Source organism: Castor canadensis, chromosome 3, assembly GCF_047511655.1.
Source record: "Castor canadensis chromosome 3, mCasCan1.hap1v2, whole genome shotgun sequence".
Classification (NCBI taxonomy): Eukaryota; Metazoa; Chordata; class Mammalia; order Rodentia; family Castoridae; genus Castor; species Castor canadensis.
In genome coordinates this window covers 185,212,023-185,230,630 of record NC_133388.1, presented here as the reverse complement: position 1 = coordinate 185,230,630, position 18,608 = coordinate 185,212,023, and the positions used below count along the sequence as shown (strand labels likewise).

Genomic DNA, 18,608 nt, shown 5'->3' with positions numbered 1-18,608 from the left:
TAAGGAAATCTAGCTCTCAGCTGTTTCTGGTTTGCCAAGAGTTTAGGTTGCTCAGCCCTGTTACTTCACCTCTGCAATCACTCTGCACAGCAATTGTAAGGCTCACTTGGGCCATGAGGGCTCTGGCAGGTCTTTTGTCTTATTACAAATTATGCTGTTCTGTCTTGGGCACTTTAGGAAGTAATTTCACATCTCTCCTCAGATATGGAGAACTCAAGTACCTTAATAAGGAGCTGGTGGCCTGTGACAGTGAGCTCTGCAACCACGTCCTAATTCTTGGGGCTCAGCCTGAAAGACCAGGATGTCGCTACTTCTCACATCTTCCTTCCAAGTGAGTTTTATCATTTGTAGTCATTTCTTCATCAAGTGTTTCTTTAGACACGATATATTTTCTCTGGAATATAAGACCATCTTGGAAAGGAACCCTCACATTCTTAGAGAATCTTTAAAAATTCAAAACTTCTATAATTCTCTACCTGTCCTCTTAGCCAGAAAATCCTCCTAACTCAAGCTCCATAAATAAAGGAGGTTTTAAGGATTCTAAATAAAATACAATACAAGAAGGAACTTGCAACTATAATAAAAATCAAAGCCTGGCAAATTCTCAAATGTGAGACAGAGTTGTTTCTTCTGAAAATAGAAATGGTATTTTTCTGAACACCAGAAGAGATGAAAAACTCATGGTAATGAGTAAAGCAGACACCCAGTAATGGGATTTGGGTCATTGACATTCAGGCTGGGCCCTGGGAATGAGGACATTGGCTCACAGGCTGCCTCGGGCTACCGGCCTGGCTGCTCCATAAGATGCATGAGTCCCTATTGAAGGCCAAGGACACACTTGAGAATACTTGTGAGTGTGCCTGAAGACACGGGAGGCAGGAGCAGACTGGAGAGACAGATTATCTCCACAGGGCCTTGAGTGCTGGACTGTGCTCAGATTGAATAGGAAAGGAAAAAGCAGCTGTCTACTGACTCCACCTTGTCGGGAAGCATCTTTGCCAGACCTCTCAGAGATGCCCATAGGATGGGGGTCAGTGAGAGAGGTGGCTAATAGTGATTAGATCCCAAAGCTCACTGGTGGGCTTATGGAATAGCATTTCTTCATTTTGCAAGTTTTTAAAGCCTCATATAGTAGTACTTATTGTATAAGGAATTTTTATCTTGGGCTTATAAATAGCTTTAATTCTTCCCTTCCCCTTCTATCTGCTCTTCCTTTCCTTTCTTCCTGCCTCTCCCTTCTCTTTCTTTATTCATTTTGTTATTATATTTTTATTCCACAATAAGAAGGGGTACCATAGATTATCTTGCCAAATATTTTAGTTCACCTATGAAGAAAAAAGCCAGAGAGAAGTTTCTTGGATCTACCAATTTTTTTCTCATCCTGGATCTGACAGTGGGTTCAGTAAGAGGAAGTTTTTATACCAATGAAAGGTCTTGAAACCCCAAAGAGTGAGTACCTGTCTCGATGTTAGCTGTTAAGTGGTGAAAGTATCTGAAGACAGGGGAAACCAAGGATCTGATCTGGCAGAGCTTGAATGAATCAAGAAATGAGAGAAAGGTCAGGCATGGTAGTACAAGCCAAGTTACACAGGAGACATAGGTAAGAGGATCACAGTCCAGACTGTCTCTGGACAAAAATGTGAGACCCTCTCTGAAAAATAATTAAAGCCAAAAAGGGTGGGGGGGCATGGCAGGTAGAACACCTGCCTAGCAAGTGCGAAGCCCTGAGTTCAAACTCCAGTACCAAAGTGGGGTGGGGGGAAGACAGAGAGAGAGAGAGAGATGGAAAAAAATGACTGTTCACAAGTTTCTTGTCCTGAATCTGATAACATTCCACTATGTCAACTGCCACCACCCTGGACCTTGTCACTTATTTTTTTTTCCTGGACTATTGTGATAACCTATTTAGCTGACCTCACTCTTCCCCATTATTACCATACCTTACTTCATTTTCCTTCACTCTGTGTGTGTGCGTGTGTGTGTGTGTGTGTGTGTGTGTGTGTGTGTGTGTGTGTGTGTGTGACTGTTACCAGTCTCCTCAGTATGACGGTACTTTGTCTTGCTCACTGATGGAACACTTAAGTCTAGTAACATGCTTGATGCTTTTTAGAAACTTGGCAGACTTCTATTGATGGGCTTAATTAATAAGGACAATCTCTGGGGTTTGACAGCCCAGGATTAAGGTGCATATCTCGAGGAGGCTCCTCAGTGCATCAACTCCACTCTCCACAAGGCAGATAGTACAGTGGACTTCACTCCAACTCTGCATCGTCTACTTCTTCCTCACCCTCTGGTTTGTAGATAGCAAACCATGGAACCAGCCAGAGAATTAAGGAATGAGACACTCGGTGAGTTAGAGAGGGCAGCAGTGGAGCCTGAAATCAATGGTCATAGATATCACAAGGCTGAGCAGACTGGGATTTCTAAACTTACTAAATGGCATGTCTGGGAATACTTTCATAGTACATGGAGGAGTGGATCAAGGTTAACAACTGGGAAAATGGAGAGTCGCTAAGTATGACTGTACGTATTTTCATATTGTCTTAAATGAATTGTTACAAACTACGAAGGCTCTCAACATCCAATACACATTTGGGCTGCATGTGACCTCATCCAGTTCACAGTCACTAATGTGTAATGCCCTTTCTCAGGGTTGGACTGTAGGAGTAAGCCTTGCCTTCAAAAATCTTACCCAAACAAGGAACACAGCCACAGTCAGAAGAGAATTATTCTAAAAAAAAAAAAAAAGCTTATTGCAATGTGAGAGGCATGTCCAATTACCGTGGGATCACAGAGGAAGGGAATTTAATCAAATCTGCAGAAAGGACAGAATCAAGAGGTGCTCCCTGTAGGAGGTAGCTGGAATGAAGATCAGGAAGCTTGTAGGGCCACACTTGTCCAATATCGTAGCTACTACTTATGCATGGCCATTTAAATTTTAATTAATTACAATTAGTAAAATTTAAAAGTCAGATCCTTAGTGACATTAGCTATATATTAAAACATCAACAGGTACATGTGGCTACTGAATAAGACAGCACAGACATAGGACATTTTCACCTTGCAGAAAGTTCTTGGACAATGCTTGGCAACTTCAAGTTAGAAATCGCCAGTCCATTGTCTAGATAGAAATCTCTCCCTTGCAAGTATTAGAATATGCTCCCTCATAATGGGTTAACTATTGGCTGAACTCATTGGTGCATGTAACAGAATAGTCCACAGGTAGTGGGGATTTGATGAAGACTCTGGCTTCTTTCTATGAATCTCTTACCTCTACAAGTCTATATGTGACTACTTCATTCTCATTTACTCATAGTAATAAAATAGATGCAACAATTCCAAGCTTTCCATTTATATTACAAACATTTCAAAAGAAACAGGAATTGTTTTCTCTGTGCATGGATCAAAAGTCATGAATCCTATACATGAAGCCTGAGTTATGAGGGGGCATACTATCTATTGACTGGTTTAGGCTTGATTGACTTCCTGAATCTCTGAAATTAGGGATATAGAATTATGCTGCTTTGCTTAAATCAGTCAGGAAAGGGTTTGGTACCAGAGTAGGCAGTAAAGTTCAAACTTCAAACTTCTGGCTGAAACAGTGAGGAACAGGTGCAAAATATGGTGGGAGAGCAACCACAATGTCCATTATAATCACTCCTCTCAATGGATCTTGTCCTGATTTCACCTTTCAGGTCCTTAGTTTCCCTTAAGCTCTAAAAAGAGGCAAAACTAACTCTAAGTTTTGTGGATGGCTTGGGTGGAGTTTTGAAGAGGGCTGAGATTAAATTGAAGCAAGGAAATGTCCCTGTGTGTGAAATTTGAAGAAACACTCATTCTCCATGCATATGCAACCTCTACACCTCAAATCAAGGGCCTCCCTTGCACTTGGTGTTGTCTTTAACACTTACACCCTGCCCCGGTTCCTGCCCTGTTTCTTAGGAAATCAATTTGTCAGGAAAGGTAGTATTTCTCCTTCTCTTTTGAATTCAAAGAAGAGTTTTCTCTTAGCTCAAACAGCAGTGATTTTCAGGTTCAAAAATGCACATGGCTTGTTTAGAAAAAGGCACTGCAGTTTGCAGCAAGTCAATCCATCTCCCCAATGGTTGTTCTGATGGGTTGGATGATATTACAGCACAATAGAAAGCATATTACCCATTACAAATGGTATTACATTATAAACTATAAATAATTGATAGGCAATGATATAGAATAATAACTTTCCCTCAGAGCTATTTGTCTGAAGCCTTAACGATTTCACTTTGTTGAGTCATAGACCAACTCAGAACAGTAGGTGTAGTAATACCATTGTGACTGAGCTGGGAGGAAAAGCAGAACTGTGTGCAGCCAAGGACTGGGTGGGAAAGGGGATGTTGATTAGGGATTCCAGATTTAGCAAAAGAAAATAGGGTGTACACAAATATTGTATGGGACCTACTTGTCCAAATAATATTTATTGTTTATCTGAAATTCAAGTTTAACTAGCCACCTATATTTTCCGTGGTAGTAGTATATTAGTTTTCTATTGCTGTCATAACAAATTATCATACTTTTATCTTTTTTTGGTGGAACTGGGATTTGACCTCAGGGCTTCAGTCTTGCAAAACAGGCACTCTACCACTTGAGCTACACCTCTAGTCCCAAATTATCATACTTTTAGTGACTTAACATAGCACAAGGTTATTGTATTTATGGTTCTGGAGGTTAGAAGTTTGAAATCAGTTTCACTGGGATGAAATGAAGGTGCCCTCTGAGGCCTTTGGAAAGGATCTTTTTCCTTGTGTTTTTGCAGCATTTAGAGGCCGTTTGCATTTCCTGGCTTCCGGACCACATCCCTATGACTTCTGCTTCCATCCTCAGGTCTCCTTCTCTGTCTCTGACTCTCCTCTTCCCTTTTATAAGGTCCCTGTGATCACATTAGGTTCACTTGGATAAACCAATATAATCTGGGATAATCGCAAGGTTCTTAATTTAATCGCATCTGTAAATTCTCTTTGGTTACATGAAGAGGCACATTCACAGTTTCAGGGGGTGAAGCGTGGGGGTTGGGAGGCCCTCTCTTATCTATGACACTTAGCTTAAGTAGAAATGTCTTGGGATACCCACTTTCCACAAACAGCAGGGAATGGTATCTGTTCTTTAGCTCTGCCCCTAAACACCTACTCTGTTAGAACTGCCACTTCTATCTGAAGTGTGAGGCAGTAGGGAAAGCCTCATTTGTGCTGAGGACAGATCTAGGTTGGATTCTGGACTCTTCCTCTTCCTCTCAGCATAACGTTGATAAATGCACCCCTTTTGATTTCCTGCGGGGTATGAAAGGTAGCACTGCCCCCTGCCCTCAGGATTATAGTGAGGATGAGCTATTTGGTGAAGATGCATAACAGGCACCATGCTGACACACAGGGGGCTGGGATGCTCATGGTGCCCACTGATGGGAGGCTGAGATTGGTTATAAGTGTGGTTGGGTTTTACCCTCTCTTTCTGGAAAAAGGCTGAGGTGTACAGTTATGGAAGTGGCAGATTCTTCTCTAGGTGTTCATCTGATGAGTCACACTAGAAACTTAGTTTGCACTAACCTCACAGCAAGCTTTCTCAGTGTCTGCACTGCTGATATTATGGGCTAGATAATTCTTTGTTGCGTGAGCTTCTCTTTTCAAACTCCATGCCTTCTCTTTGGCTCTGATGTTTCCATCGTGATAAGTCAACAGCCACAACTTCCCATCACTATGATCCCAAATGCCTCTGGCCATGGCCAGTTTGCTAAAGAATATTAGACCAGGATTTGATAAGAGAGAAGAGAACAAAGTGAGGGGTGGAGGGTAAAGAGATCCTGAATTAAGGAACCAGGGATGTCATGCTCTAACGTAACAATTTTTCTGAAACCTAACCCTGGTTTCATGAATGCCTGGTCAAAGAGTGTTGCACTTTGATCTGAATTCTTCTTTTCAATAAAGGAGGTGGTTGTAACACTGATGCCTCAGTGAAGAGAATCAGAAAGCTTGTGATGTGCCTAAATGAGCACCTTCAGACAGGCATGGAAGACAAGCATGGAGGACAGGCATGGAGGATAGGCATTTCTGATCACAGATTTGCATGGAAAGGCTTTGAGACCCAGAAAGGAATGTTCTTGGAACTGCAGGTAACTCAGAAAGGCAGAAGCTCAAATGAATGTCACTTACTTTCTCTTAATGAACTTATTTGTTCATTATTTATTAATTACATCCAGTTGTTCTAAGCACCCAGTTACGCTGTCTGTCATCTCCATTTTACCAGTTCTGAGCACCATCCTTATCATGGAATTGTTGAAACTAAACCAGGATTGATTGTGTCTTAGCTCAAGAATTCAGGTCTTTCCTTTTGCAGTAAGGCCCTTATTTTTACATGGCCTTTTTCCCATCTCTCCCTTTGCTGAAATAAGGGCAAAAGGCCTTGACTTTTTTGGACAGTTAGAGTAGTAGAATATTATTATCTATTTAAAACTCATTACCTGCAAACTCTTTGCATGGAATCAATTCAGATGTCTCCTAAAGAAAATAACATTATACTTGGTGGAACATAGTTTTTGGTCCCCTCCTAATATGTTAGAATGATCCAAAGGTTTTAACCAATATTTTATGTCTCCCTTTTAAAAGCAAAGCTGTTGCCAGCGAATTTGGCCTCTGGTGGTAAGTGCTGGTTGTGGTTTTCCCCAGAAAGAAATTATGAGCATGTTGAGGTGGGGTGAGGCAGGGAGTGGGAACTGGGAGGGAATGTGCATACTTACGTCGGCTAAGGTGTCAAATTTTACATGTCTGGGTTTTGTTTCCACCAGACTTCACTCTGAAATCACCATTCTGTTCTATATGCTTGCTGGAAGGGCTGGCTCTGTTTCAAAGAACTCTCACAGAAATAGGACATCAGAATGTGGAAGGAGACGGTGATAAGGTCGTTGTACATGGAGCGAGCAAGTGTTATGATTTGGAAAGGCAGTGTGAGACATGAGCCTTCTGAGACTCAGCAGCCTGGAGCTGGGACTTGGAAGATGAAGGAAAGTTTTTGGTTGACCACTAGGTTGTCCTGGGTTCTCTCTGGGCTTTGTTTTGTCTACAACAAGTTGGGCTCTGTCACTCTTAAACTGTAAGACTGCAAGTTGTTCCCTTCTGTGTATAACCTGTCCTGAGTCTGAGATTACCCTCCTAGATCTTCCACAGGGTTACCATTCTTACCCTCCAGAAGAAGACTCATTCCTGTGCATTGTGATCTTGCTTTTAGAGAGAATAGGATTTATTACTATACTTTAGCAGCAAGGTGTAAACCACAATGCAATATTCATTTGCAGAGTTTCATGAAAACATTTTTAAGCTCTGACTGGAGAAGACCAAAATGTGGTCAAGTAAATGTGTGCACCCAGGCCCAGAACTGGTCACATGCTACTAAAATGACTGAAAATGTAGGCACTCTCCCTTTCCTTTTTGTCTTTATAGGTTTTTGAGCTTATCTTCTAATACAAATAGGACTTAACAAAAAGCAGGGACTACAATGTGACTCGTTTACACCTGTCAAGAAGCCTACCACTGGAAGAAGAGGTGCAATGAGTTACTATCACATTGAGACCTTGGTCTAAATTGGGGGGAGGGGCAATAGAGTTTCTAAGTTCTGAAGCTTGAGTTTATAATTCAGCTATACCACTTGCTAGCTATGAGACCTGGAACAAGATACTTTGATTCAGTTTTGTCATCTGTAAAATGGGGACACTAACAGTACTAATCTCAAGATATTGGTAAATATGAAATGAGAACATAACTGAGGACTCTGACAAAGGGTCTTCAATAAGTATTTACATATATTTAATAAATAAAACACTATCCCCTCAATTAATACTAGGTAACATTTATGAAGTCCTTATTAGTTTTAAGCCAGGGTCTGAAGGAAGCATTTAATATGTTAAATCCATTTGTTTTCTTCTGACAGTCTCTGAGTTTGTACTAGATGTATTATTCCTCATTGTGTAGATAATAACACCAAGGCCAGGGAAGTTAAGTAACTCCCTTACCTGACACAGTTAGTGAGCAAAAGCTTTGGGATGTGAACTCAAACGGTTTGGCTGCTGAACCTGTGCCCTTCACCTTTAGCTCTGATAAATGGCACCTATTGAAGCTAGTACACCTGAACACACAGTACCCCTAGATTGCAGGTACTATAGGCCCCACATTTGCAGATGGACACAATGAAGCTCAGCGATGTTAACTGACTAGGTCCAAGTCTTGGAGTGAGTTGCAGGATCAATTTCCATCACTAATTCCATGGACAACCTATGAAACATAGAGTGGACTAAATGTCTAAAGTGCCTGTTCTCTAGAATTGAGCTTCATATGTGCCTCAGGTCCAAGAAATAGACTGTTGTATACCTGTTGCTTCATGGTGCTTATATGAAAGCACCCAAGATAGTCATAGTTTTTCTGATGTTACTCTGAAAAATTCAGACCCCTGGGGCCCACACCACATCTAGGGAATCAGAACCACAGAGATAAAGCTTAGAAATCTGTGTGATAAGCTTCTCAGGTATTTTTGATGTACAGCCAATTTGGGAACCACAGCAACAACACAGTGGTATCCAAATTGCTGAGTGACAGTTCCCCAGAAAGTGACCCAGAATAGGGTGGTGGGGGAAATTTGGCCATAGAAACCCTAACTCTGATTTCAGATGCTGACTTTGTCCCTCAGGGCCTGTTGATAACAAGCAGTTCACTCAACTTCACTGAGCTTTGGCTTCTTCATCTGTAGCATGAAGTGCACAGTACACAGAGTCACTGCAAAGAACACAGTGTTAACACAGTGAAAGTCTAAGCATAAAACCTGACCCCAAGTGCAAGCTTTCTTTCTTCACCAAACCTTTGTGAGAGTACTTTCTCAAATGTGAAAGACAACGCAGAAAGAAGAGTACAATTTGTTCTCAATAATTCAAGGCACTCAATATATACCTTTTAGGTTGAATCTTTGCTTTTTTTGTAGCCGTATCTAAAATTCTTATGATTTCTAGATGTGTGTATGTCTCTTGATGATGCTGATTATTAAGTATTTCCACTAGACTCTGAAGCTAACTTTCTGAAACTTGATTGTCTATGTATACAAAATGTTTCTAGAACATGCAGTCCTCAATTTTTCCTACTTGGATAAGAAATCAACACAGTGATGGGATTCCTCCCCACAATTACCAAAATGAAACAAAAAACCTGACTAGCCTCTTCTGGTTCTTCTCAATGTAGGGAAAGCCCATGTGTGTGTTCAATATCATTTACTTGGCATCCTTTTAAGCCAAAAGAGACTAATCTGATAAGCTGTAACGGTTGTTAAAGCAGTCCCATCTCAGGAGAAACCTGGATCTTATAAAATACATAGGAAATGTCATCAGGTTACCCAGGATGGAGAAATAACCCTATTAGTTACAAATGGCAATTTATGCTGCCACGATTCCTCTCACAGAAACGATGCTTTTTTGGAAAGGAGTTCAATTATTTTTTGGTACCTGAAAAATGACTTCTCATAGCAATAAAATAAAATGGTTTCCAATCATGACTTGGCTCCCTTATGACTTGGCTCCAGGAAAGGAAACTCAACAACTCAGACCATGCCAACCTGAACATTTCAGCTTATTTCTCTTTCTATTGGATATTAATAAACTGACTTCTGAGATATCTCTTGCTTTCATGGTCATGGTGGTTAGCTAAAGTCAGACTGAAGTCAGGGCATAGGTAAGATGATTTTTTTCCCCACAGATGATGTCAAGATCATCAGTTCACAGGGATTTCACCCCCTGAGCAGTTTGCAATGTGCTAAGTCTTAGTGGGAATACAAAAACAGAGAAAGGAATTGTCTTCGTCTTCAAGAGTTTGCAGTCTTTCTGGGAAATAAGCCTAATGAGTAAAAAAAAAATTCTAAGCCATACAAGACACAATCAGATGTTCAGTGGAATAGCAACTGAAGTTGGAGAAAGAGTTGGAGCCTAGGATGGGATTCTTGTATAAGTGTGTTGGTGAGAAGAAGTCATTATTGTCTGGAGTTGCCTGTTGGATTGGCCCAACTGGGATAGGTAGGAAGAAAGGAGAGGGAATGGCATACAATAACGGGAAATATCTGGATCAGAGGTTTAAGAGAGGTTCTGAGCATGGAAGGGCTGGGCTCAGTCAGGAGGTCATTCCTTCTTCCATCGCACAGATACGTGGGTAGGTAATATGTCTTAAATATAAAGGGCAATCTCAAATCTGAGTATGACAGAAAGTCTTTTACATGATGGACAGATCCTCAAAAATACCTCTCTTCCACCTAGCTGAGTATAATCTTCCCCAATAAACCTGGGGAACACCTCTCCAAATTATACATGGGCATGTATTCTATAATTTCCATTGACAATTAAATAAGAATATAGGTATTTATTTATTTACTAAATGAAAAATATTTAACATGGTATAGACTCTGTTGTGGGTCTGTGGCACCTGGATTTCATGGATGCAGTGTCTGATTCCATCTAGTCACCCCCATTCTCTCTCACAAAAGAGATTTGCTCACATATTTGCTGAGTGGATGAACTATTGAACCTCTCACCCCAAACTACTTCTCCTGTAACCTTCCCCAAATCAGTATATGATCAATTCATTCTGGGCAAGTCTCTGGTCAAAACCTTAATGTTGGCCTCAACTCTTTTCTTTCACTCGTATTGCAACTGAAGTCAGCTCTGATTTCAAAATTTATTTTTAATCAATGCCTCCTCATAGCTTCTTTTACTACCACTCTAATTCAAATGCCCACAATTTCCCAGCTGAATTATTACTGTAGCTTCCTAAAGTACTCCCTGCCTTCTGTACTTGGCAATCTGGTCACTTCTTCAGAGAGTAGCAAGAGTCATTTCTTAAAAATGTAAAGAATGACACTCTTTCGTCCACTCATCTCTAGTGTCTTTCCATCTCTTAAGATCTGGCTGACAAAGTTCCATGTGAGCTGTTCTCAGGTTCCCCAGCCTTCCATCACTGTCCTTATTACTCTCTCTGCTCTAGCCCCTTTGCCTTTTAATGTTCTTAACAGGCCAGGGAGCTTCCATCTGTTTGACCTTTGTACCTGTAGTTGCCTCTGTATAATAGGTTACTTGCCAGATATCTGCATGTCCCTTTCTCTCCTTTCCTTCAGGTCTCCTTTCAAATGCCACCTTCTTGGAGACTTCCCTTGACCATTCTATCTAAATTGGCACATTGGTCCCTCTGGTTCGTTTATTCCCTTACCACACTTTTTTTTTCACAACTCTAATGGGTATGTGTCATAGTACACATTTATTTAATTATTGTCTATCTCCCACTCTAAAACACAGGAGAAATGTTATTAATTTTGTTTGGTGTTTGTATAGCCAATATCTAGGTTAAGACTGGGCATTTAGTAGGCAGGAAAAACTTGCTTAAAATATATATGAAAGAATGAATGAGTACACACACACACACACACACACAAATGCACACACACACACGTACCCCTCTTTGTAAATGGTTTTAAAAACCACTTAATATGAGCCAGGCTCCATTTTACCTGTATGATGTTTTTTAATCATAACTATCCAAATGCAGTTGACATTATATTATTACCCCCATTTACAAAGGAGAGTAAGAGGCTTGTTGAACAACTTGGCTGATATCCCAGAACTGAAGTAGAGAACTGGGAGTCAAACTCAGTTTGAATGACTCCAGAAACATTGACTTTCACTTCCCCAGAAAGCTTGTGTAAGCCAACAGAACTTCTGAGACAGGTACTGCTGCCTTGAGGTGTCTTACAGGGAGGTTCCAGAGAGTAATGCCGAAATAATACATTTGTATATCATAGAGAATTTGGAAGGAGTGGTATTTGCCATCAGCAAGTCAAGACAGCTTAGCCTGGGTGACTAAACTGAACACCTACCTCCAGATTTTCTCTTCAGAAGGAAAAGGGAAGCAGAGAGACCTAGAGGAAAGAGGTAAAAAATTCCTCTGAATGAGAGCCAGACTTTTCTTTCCGGACATTTCTCACTCACTCCTTGCAGGAGTTCTTACTCATACTAGGGAAGATGTCTTACAACACAGACTCTTGGAATATTCCTAAGTGAAGAGCTGGGGGAGGAGAGGACAGAGTCAGCAATGGGTAGACCCAGAGTTGGGTCTGAGAACTTAGTTTTCTAATCACAACTATCATGGGAGAATGTGTGGCAACCAATGAGGGAATAGGACTCAATTATACTGACGTATTGAGTTGGAGTTTGAACCTTTGTGTTCTCAGAAATAAAGGGGCTATGGACTGAGGTTCTGGAAATGAGAAGCTTTAGAGTGCTGATGAATGGCTGAGTCACAGATCTGCCTTGGGGTAGAATTCCAAAATTAGTGGTTGATGGAATTCTGAGCTGCAGCAAATGGCAGAATTCCATGACCTGGTGAGTTATAACAATCTATTATCATAAGCCACTGAGGACCCACGCAGGGAGGGTAAAGTCTGATGATGTGTAGAAGAGTGGCAGACTCAGAGGTCCTGGGATCTGACTGGCTTGTTGCTTTCCCTTTCCAGCTTGGCTCAAGAGGTATTTTTGGGCCCAATGACTAGAGATTTGCTAATTCCTAGGTGTTGGCTCTGCACACAGAGATGTTTAGAATTCCCAGGGAGGATAATGTGTCCTTGACAAAACCTACACAGTTTGGGTATGACAGACACTTTTGTTTGTCAACAGCCACCTCAAAAGTAGTTTCCTTCTACTGGCCTCTAATTATACAGGATGAATGATTCAGATTCATGCTTGCCTATCCTCTTTTGCAGCAGGGCAGTCATGTGATCTAGCTCTGTCCAGTGAGGAGTAAGTGGATGTCTTCTTCTTCTCCTCCTCCTCTTCCTCCTCCTCCTCCTCCTTCTTCTTCATCCTTTTCTTCTCCTCCTCCTCCTTTCCTCCTCCTCCTCCTTCTCCTCCTCCTCCTTCTTCTCCTCCTCCTTCTTCTTCTTCATCCTTTTCTCCTCCTCCTCCTCCTTCTTCTTCTTCCTCCTCCTGCTCCTCCTCTTCTTCCTCCTCCTCCTCCTCCTTCTGTCTTCTTCTTTCAAAAGAGAGGTGCACAGCAGGGTATCTCTCTCTCTCTCTCTCTCTCTCTCTCTCTTTCTCTCTCTCTCTCTGTCTCCCTATTCATTTCATGATTGCCTTCTTTTGGATTTTAAATTTGGTGATGTGAAATGGTGATGCCTAAAGACAGGGCAACCAACTTAAGTCCATATGGGCAAGACTGCAAAAGATGAGAAATATCAATCTAATGTCTCAGGATTGCAAAATCATTGAAAGAGTCTAGAACCCCACCCCCAGACAGCTTGCTAAACACACATATTTTTCTCTCAAGTTTAAATCATTGGTCTGATTTCACTCATTTTTGGAATTTTCCACCTTAAAAGCATCTTCATCTTCCATGCAAAAATGGTTTCCATATGCAAGTTTCCCCTGGGAACTGGCAGAGGTTAAGTGTTAGACGCTTCAGACCATAGATACTCAGACTAAGGGACTGAGAATGAACTCCCTAGGAGTCCAGGTTGGGAAAGCACTATGCATTAACCTTCATTCTCAGTGCCATGGAATGAGATTTAATGCCTCAGCTTAAGAGGCAGATGGCTACTCACTCTAGACACAGGTCAACATACTTTATTTTTGAAACCACGTAGAAGTCAAATTTAGCAAAAGATGAAAATCTAGGAGTGTAATGAATCTTTCTGAGAGTGTAACTCTTGTTCAAGAGCCTTACAAGATAAAGCGAGACAAATGACAAATATGGCAAGAGAGAAAACTGAGGCACAATTAATTAACTTACTTCAGAGGAAATCTGAGCAGGTGGCATTTGAAAGGAGACCTGCAGGAAAGGACAGGAGCCATATGGATGCCTGGGGAGGAGGTTCCAGATGGAGGAAAGGCAGAGCAAAGAGCAGCTCTCTGGTTGGAGACAGTAAGAGGCCAAGTCATCTCTACCCAGAAGCCCACCAGTATCCACACTTTGGCTTCATTGTTCCTCCATTTGCTCCTGAATGCATGGGCCTTCTCTCTCAGCATGGTGATCTGTTTACTCATTGGCAAACATCAGTTCATCTGCTTACAGCCTAGGTCTTTTTAAGTCTAGGCTCCATATTTTCTTTCAGCAGGGGCTCATCCAATACCTGCTGACTAGAGCCCAAGTTTGATTTCCTTTACATTATTTATTACCATTAGCAAGCATTGTCTTTAACAGAATTGATAATGAATACATTTTTTGCCTACCTCAGTTTACTTACTTGAAGACAGGAAGAGGACCTTTTCACTTCCATGACCACAGAGTCTCACAGGGAAAATTAGATTATAGGAAAAACTAGTATGGTAATGATACAATACTGGAAATTCTCTTTCAGTCACATTCTTTCATTTGGCCAACACAATGACAACAAAGAGTGCTGCTCAGATTATCAGTAATCTGAGAACTCGTTATGTTTTACTCATTGATGTAGAATTCAAATGCATTATTTCTAAATCTTGAAATAACATTTGGGTCTGAACCATATGAGTTCCCCAGGTTACTAATTTAGAGAAAAGTTACCTTCATGTGACTGTTCTTTCTCCAAATTCCTGGATCACTGGAAATGCTTACAAGGTGGAAAAAGGCAAAGTCAACAGGTCAATATTGACTGAATGCTGAATCTGCTGATTTACATAGTAATGCAAAAAGTCCCACTGTGTCTGAACTCTCAGAGGGTGTGTCCTAACATTACAAAACTCACATACAGTAGAGAGAAATCTGTAGAGGTGCAAGAGGGGAGAGAGTTCTCTAGTCTGGTTAAAATGGGATGCTGTTATATGAGAGCAGGTTCTCAATTCAGTGAACAGAAGAAGTGGGAAAATGATCAAAATTACTCTTGGAATACATGTGTCACAGAATGCATGTTTTTACATAATACTGATTCAGTGATGTTTATAATTAAATGCATATAATTATTTATATTTAACTAGTAAGTAGTGGTTGAGTGATAGAAAAATATTGTCCTAAAATGCTGGAATCATGTGCTCTGAGATGCTTGCAGTGTAAAGGGTAAGTGGTCCCTGAGACAGGCTGAGGCAGAAGCCGCTTGTTTCCCATCTTGAGTTCTTTCTAGAGTACATACTCCCTTGGTAGAATAGTGGGTGGAATCTAAAACATCTTAAACCTTTTTCTTTCTTTTTTTCTCCTCTCTTTTCCCCTCCTTCCCAAATTTGCATCAGTGAATCTTGTCATTAATGCATACATGAAGTACACAGAGTACACCAATGGGGACCTTAGATGTTGAGTCACAAAGCTATGGAGTTGAGTTTCTGCTTTCATACTCACTCCTGAGGAAGAGATGGACCATCTTTTCCCCAAACTTTCCTTTGTCACCCTGGACATGCCTCCTCTGGGCATCTCTTAATTGGATAGCCATGCTTCTAGACTCTGGCCACTGAAATCTGAGTGGTAGGCCTGGCATAACCTTCCATATTTGCTCTTTCTATCAGTTAGGTGTCAATGAGCATGAAGGACTTGAAAATCCCATGTTGAATATGGTAGGGCCTCATTAGCGGAGTCTACTACTCTAGATCACTACTTGGAGAAGAGCCACTCAGCACTTAGGAATCCTCAATTTGGATTTAGCTGACTGGGAAAATAATATATCTTCATTTTTTTTGTCACTAAGATTTGAGGTTTATTTGTCATAGCAATTGACCTCATACAAGCTTTTTTATCCTTCCGTGTCTTACTGTCAGCATCATCCCAAAATAAACAGCTAAACTCTCAACAGAGGCATGTGAGGAAGGTTCAATGAAGACTGTTTAAGAGATGTGGTCAGAGCTGAAGGAAACCCCTAAGGGATGGTGAAGGATTATAGGTCTTAGTAATAGCAGGGAGCCTATGTCTTAGTCTGTTTTCTGTTGTTATAATAGAGACCCATAGGCTGGGTAATTTGTAAAGAAGTGTATTTGGCTCATGGTTCTGGAAGCTAGGAAGTCTGAGGTCATGGTGACAGAATATGGTAAGGGGTTTTGTGCTGCCTGAGACAAGAAGGTCAAGCATGAGGGAGGAGGGTGAAATGATTTGATAACAACCCACTCTTCTGGTGATAATGAAATTAATCCATTCACAAGGGTTCCTCCCTTATGGCCAAAATGCTTTCCTCTAGGCACAACTGTCCAATATCAATGCATTGAGAACCAAACTTCCAAAAAATGAATTCTTGGTGATAAACATTCAAACCACAGCCTTCTTTCCTTGGATCCCAAAAGTCACATCCTTCTCCTGTGACAAATACATTCATTACATTCCCATAGCCCCAAAGTTTTAACTAATTTCACGGTTAACTCGAAAGTATAAAGTCCAAAGTCTAAACTAAATAAGATATGAATGAGACTCGAAGCATGATTCATCCTAGAGCAAATTCCCTCCAACTGCGAGCTTATGAAATCAAAATGAGTTATCTACTTCCAAAATACAATGGTGTAATAGGCATTGGATAGCTTTTTGCAGTCCTGAAGAGAGAGATAGGCAACAAGAAAGGAATAACAGTCCTCAAGTAAGTCCAAAGTCTACCATGGAAAGGCATATTGAATCGTAAAGTGGGAGTATAGTGTTCTTGACCCCATCTGTTGCCTCCTGGGCACACTGGTGTAGGAGTTAGGACCTCGAGACCTCTGGCAGCCTGGTGCCATGTCTTTGCTGGGTTCAGCCCGTGCTTTCACTCTCTTTGGTTAGGGTCTCATGACTGCAGCTCTCCTAGTTTGGGACTGCATGGTGGTAGCTCTATAGTGTTGGGATCTCTGTGGCAGTTTTGTCCCTATGCCTCTACTAGGCATTGCCCTGCTAGGGATCCTCTGCTGTGACCTGCTTTTATGCAATGTTTCTATTTGGGTCTCCTGGGCTGTTGGATCCATCCTTTGAAATGTTGGTGAAGGAAGTCATAACTCCTCAACTTTTATTCTGTGCCCCTGCAGAATCAGTACCATGTAGTACCACCAAGGTTTATGACCTATGCTTCTCCAAACAGCAACCTGGAGCTGTAGCTACCCAAGGTGTAGCTGGGCAATGCCTATGGAAGATGCTCCACGCTCACAATTGTCCTGCCTCACTTTCCCAAACAGCTGAGATTACTGGCTTCCACACCTGACTTCTCCCATTGTCTTCATGATTCTTTTTATGTTGCTCATCTCTAGAAAATGTTACTGGACCACACCCTTGATTTTCTGTACATGGCCAAGCTAAGTGTCTTAAAAAATTTCCACTGTGCTTCCCTTTTAGTTATCATTTTTGTTTTTCAGTCATCTCTTCCTGCTATAATTTCATTGTAAGCATTTAAAGGTAGCCATATAGCAATCAGAATAGTTAGGCTGCTTCAATATTCCCTCAGTGGAATACTCTAGTTCATCACTCTTAAATTCTGCATCCAATGAAGTCCTAGGACACAGATACAATTCTACCAAATTCTTTATATTATATAACAAGGACAGCATCTGCTCCAGTTTCTAATACTTTGCTGCTCAGTTCCATCAGAGAGACCTCATCAGAATGGACTTTACTGTCCACAGTCTTATCAACATTCTGATCACAACCACATAGGGTGATCTCTGAGAAGTTCTAGACTTTTCTTTATCTTCTCTTACTTTGAGCCTTCAGGAGAACCACCCTTAATGATCATGGTAACATGAGTCTTTCCAGCATTCACTTAAAAACTCTTCCTGCCTCTCCCCTTACATTTTCACTTACAACAGCCATGCTTCTTAATACCAATGTCTTATTTTGTCCATTTTATGTTGCTGTAACAGAATACTGCAGAATGGGTAATTTATAAAGAAGAGCATAATGGACTCATGCCTGGGGAGGCTGGAAAGCCCAGTGTGATAGCACGATCTCATGGGAAAACGGAAAGGGCAAGCAAGCATGCACAGAAGGGACAAAATGTGAGGGTGGATTTGGTTCAGAGCAAACTGCTATGTTGATAATAATGATGGCAATTCATTTATGAGAGTTCTGCCAATGCACTAAACATCTCCCATTAAGCCTCAGCTCGAAACACTGCTCTACTGAGAATCAAGCTTCCATCACATGAATTCTGGGGGAAATACTCAAATGATAGGCATTGAGGGTGGGAGATGAGGGAAATGAGCATTTGCCAGTCTGGAGAGATGCTAGAAAGAGCTGCCTGGAGAGAGCTACAACTTTCAATGGGAAATTGCAGCCAACCCAAGGCCTGGCAGACAAGGAGTTGGAGCAGAAAGAGAGAAAGCCAGATGTCCTTCTTCTACCGTCCGATCTTCCTGCCAATGGCTCCTAGTGACTAAACTTAACTAAAAGCCAGAAGACAACGAATAAATTGATGTAGCTCCTAAATGTCAGCTTCCTAGGGTGTGGGTCAGATTTAAGGATGGACAGAATATCTGGAAGGACAAATGATGCACAGTTTCTTTATCTAAAAATTGGGAATCTTTAGCCTCTTATAGAGGCTGCTCTTGTAGTCATGGATCTTTGGTACATGAGCACCTAATAAGGAAACCAAAAGACAATAGCTCTAATAAAATACAGCTCAATATTCCTCTTTGCCATCTGTTGTGGATACATTGTACACATGTA

At 41.2% G+C, this 18,608-nt stretch overlaps 1 long non-coding RNA gene across 1 annotated transcript in view; it reads left to right on the top strand.

Annotated features, from left to right (window-relative positions):
- Positions 1 to 206: 206 nt before the first annotated feature.
- Positions 207 to 18,608, top strand: part of LOC141421380 (uncharacterized) — a 50,752-nt gene continuing 32,350 nt past the window's right edge. Inside the window, exon 1 of the long non-coding RNA XR_012445969.1 lies at positions 207 to 331. This is a non-coding gene — a long non-coding RNA (uncharacterized lncRNA). The remainder of the gene's footprint in view (positions 332 to 18,608) is intronic.